Source organism: Ammodytes marinus, assembly GCF_949987685.1.
Source record: "Ammodytes marinus genome assembly, chromosome: 4".
Classification (NCBI taxonomy): Eukaryota; Metazoa; Chordata; class Actinopteri; order Uranoscopiformes; family Ammodytidae; genus Ammodytes; species Ammodytes marinus.
The window spans coordinates 6,535,101-6,539,172 of record NC_137233.1 but is presented as its reverse complement, the minus strand read 5'-3'; positions in this window follow the sequence as shown (position 1 = coordinate 6,539,172).

The window sequence follows — 4,072 nt, the reverse complement described above, 5'->3', positions numbered from 1 at the left end:
ACATGCAGGTAATACAATAACCACCTTAAGCCAGTCAACTTTACCAGATGTATTTACAGTAAAGTTAACTGAATATTTATTTACGGACAAAAAAAAAATCAATTAATTTTTAGACCTGTAGAGAAAAAGGTCCCCACAAGATGTCACCCTTCACTAACTTACGCCGTGAATGAATGGGGGATCAATTATGCAGAAAGGATGAGTGTGAGACGCATTCAAACTATATCACAAAAAAATACTGTATAGCCCATAGATTGTTAGTGAATGACAAACCAGAAAGATATAGGATAGGACTAACATGGAAGAGGACAGACAGTGATAATAATTGTTATTTTATATTGTATACAAGTGTTATAGTAACTGAACATTACATATGGTCTGTTCTGTAAGAGTTTTGAGAGTGCCATAAAAGTTGCATTGTGATAGTAATGTGATAATATCATAATGTGTATGAATGTGTCTCATAAATGTGCAATAACTCATCCTGGGCAACTCCATTTCAACAAACTGCTTGATATCCAATTGGATTAGATGCATTGAACCTTAACCACACATCACGTTATAGACACAAACTTGTCATTCTTGTAACAGTCTAGACTCTAGACAATTTGTCTTTTTTTTTAAATCAGCTGAAATGACACTCTTTCTCTCTCTCTCTCTCTCTCTCTCTCTCTCTCTCTCTCTCTCTCTCTCTATCTCTCTCTCTCTCTCTCTTTGTTAAAAGACCCTCTATGACACTGGAAAGCAGCTAGATTGTCACATTATTTACACATCAGGCTATTCTCACCTTCAGCATAATGACTGAGGCTACGACTTTGTCACGTAAACTGTGAGTAAACTAAAAGTGTTGTTTTCTGTTTTTTCCTACAAGACTCCAAATAGCTCTTCTTGGAATTTAGTAACTGGTTTCGTTAAAATGTCAATTGAAGAGTTGAGGGCGTACTGTAGAGCTAAGAGGGTTTATACTTTTCTTAAAGGTGTACTTTGCCGTTTCAGAGGAGGGGGATTTTTTATTTATTTATTTTTTACATTTGCAGAGCCTGAAGTTAGTTTACTAAACATATTTTCTCTACATGTCATTCCTAGTATTGAATAATTCCATCATCATAAATCAAAACTAAATTATGTTGAGGAACCTTTAATAGTCACTAAAGTCAACCACAGCAAGGGCATCGCTAAGCAAAAAGCCAATGATTGATGTTAAGTGGACTCGCGGATTATCAAATAATCTGTTTATTATTTCCCTACTGGCAGCAGCACAGAGAGGCGGTAGACATGTTAACAAGGCCGTCTGGGAAAGCAGACAGGAGGATGTGGATGTGGGAGGAGGACTGGGGCTGCTAGGGGAGGGGGCTCTGTGGACGGAAGTGTGTATATCACATCTCACCCTCTGTGAAACCAAAACCTTTTGGATTCTTACCTGACTCATTATGAGACAGAGAATGTGCATCAAGTATTTTGGCTTCACAACTCCTAGCCGTGGAGTCAGGGATTCTGGAGAATGCTTGTTGTCAAATCACTTTTTTGTCAAAATCAGTAAATATCTCCTCACGATTTGTGCTGTATGTGCGCTGAACACAAATCCAGTGTTAATACACACAGCCTAGGCTCTTTAAACGGGCAATTCTTTACATACCAATTTACAGGTTGCCATAGGCTGTGTATTAAAACAGGATTTTTCTTCATCACACACACAGTACAGACAGGTAGCGGATCGTGAGGAGATATTTACTGATTTTGATTTTTTTTAAAGGGATTTTGACAACAAGAGTTTTCCAGAATCACTGACTGCACCTTTAACTAGTAAGGAGCTGTGGAATACTGTATATGGTGGATTTAAAAAAACAAAAACAACATGAGATCAGAGCTACTGTAAGACGGCGGCCCATGTCGGTTTCGTATGTCTCCTTGAGTTTAAATTATAAGATATGGAGAAAGGAACAGGTGTTGTATCGTATCGTTGTATTGTGAATATAGTAGAATTATCATCTCCAGTATATGTTAAGTATCACCTAATCAATTCAATCATTCCTGACCACTATGAGGATTTACTATAACATTTTCTTTAAAAAGCAACATTAAAACAGTTATCTAGGGAGCATGTTAAAAATGTTGGTAACTGATCATAGAGCAAGGATACAAGAGCCATGGTCATGATGCAACCAAATGAGAGGACTGATCAATAAATTACCTATCAACTATCAGGGAAGATTGCTTTCATTAGGGGAGTCTGACTGGCTTCCCTAAAGGATGTCAGAGATAATGCATAAGGAAAGGGCCAACTGACAAGAGTGATGGTTAAGTAGATTGTGTAAATGCAGGATTAAAGCTACTGACAGTGGACGATTTAAAATGTCCCCAGATTTGAACGCCAACTGTATATCCCTTCCAGTCTGAGCAGGACTTCAGGAGGACTGTAATGACAGAGGAAGGGCTTTGAGGAAGTGCTCACAGCTCCGGCTGCAGCACAGATGTCTAAACAGTGATATGGCAAAACACATGGGCCTGTCTAATGAATGTAAAAGGCAAGTTTATTAACTTGATATATTTGGTTACACAGACATAGCAGACTACGTTTTACATGTGATGATTTTATGGATGATTTAAAGTGTATTTGTTTCAAGTGATTGTAACCATAAATACCTCAGGTTGTTGTTAAACCGAAAAGTGATGACGGTTTTAGAACAATGACCCATACAAAAAGGTTTGTGCTATGCCACAAATTGTGACAAGGTGGAGGGGAAAATATCATGGGTATGGGGTAAATTGAGCCCCTAGTGGTCAATAGTGCCACCTTTGACAAAACTCTTTAATACAGTGGCTCAGAAGCTAGCTGTATGACCTTGTTTAGTAGTTTACACTGACCTAAATGAACAATAAAAAATAAATAATGTACAAATGTTTCTTTTCTAAATAAGATATACAAGACCAGATCAACTGGCGGATGTGAAACTGTCAGTGGAACTGTGCTGGATGGTTGTTACTTTAAGCAACGTAATGTTCATGTAAAACTGCTGGTGGCAAAATACAAACTGTCATAAGTGTTACTTTATCAAATGTAGCGTACAGTTTATGACAGTTTTCATGACCAGCGCCTTCATTGTTTGATATGTAAACACATGTTCTACCGTCGGGGCCTGTAACTATCTTTGAGTTCCTCAGCCTCAGCTCTTTTAACTTATCAAAGCATGCAGCATTTCTCCATTTAAGGAAAATTGGAGTAGATTCGCCCCCTGGCTATGACATCCTGCACAGCGTGTAATTACACATTGAAATGGTTAAACATATAGGGGGGAGTTAAAAGAGACAGCATTCTTCCCTTGGCACGTTGGGACATGGTACAGAGACAGAGGGGAAAACAAGACACTGGGGATAATATACAGCCGTGATGAAAAGAGCAATTGGCAGAGAGCAACAAAGTAACATATTACTGCTTACAGGCAACACAGTGTGTGTGATGAGTGAAGAAACATGGCTTCACCTTCAAATAAACAGGACTAATGATTATCTCTTAAGAATCACATTGTATTCCCTGGGTAGACTATATGAATCAGAAATGAAAACAGGTTGATTCAAATTCACCTCTCTCTTCTGCATGCTGCTGGCTGGATATCTGCCATTGTTCCATTCCCAAGACAACAGAAGTCTGTGCTATTTTAGCTCCAGGGAGTTAAATGGTTTTGTCTACCTGTTGAGACACAAGTGTTTCATAATAGTGTAATCATTTAAAACAAGAGGGACATTCTAATACATCATAGAAAATATGGATCGTTAAGCATCACTTTCAGCAGATCAAAGTAAGGGACTAGTCAGATCCCTTACTTAGGTTATAGATATACTACAATTCTGTTAAGTACGTAAAAGCCTAAAACATAATGAATCCGGCCTTTGGCTATCACGTGGCGTGGAGGCATAAAAAGTTCACATATTCCCTTTGAAGTGAAGTGGGGAAGAAACAGCAAATAAATATTTTCAAGCACTGTAAACATATTGCTGGAAAAGTGTGGTTCCCACCACTCATCAGCAATCATATTTCGTAAGTCATGACATTTATTAAAGGCAAGGTCATTAT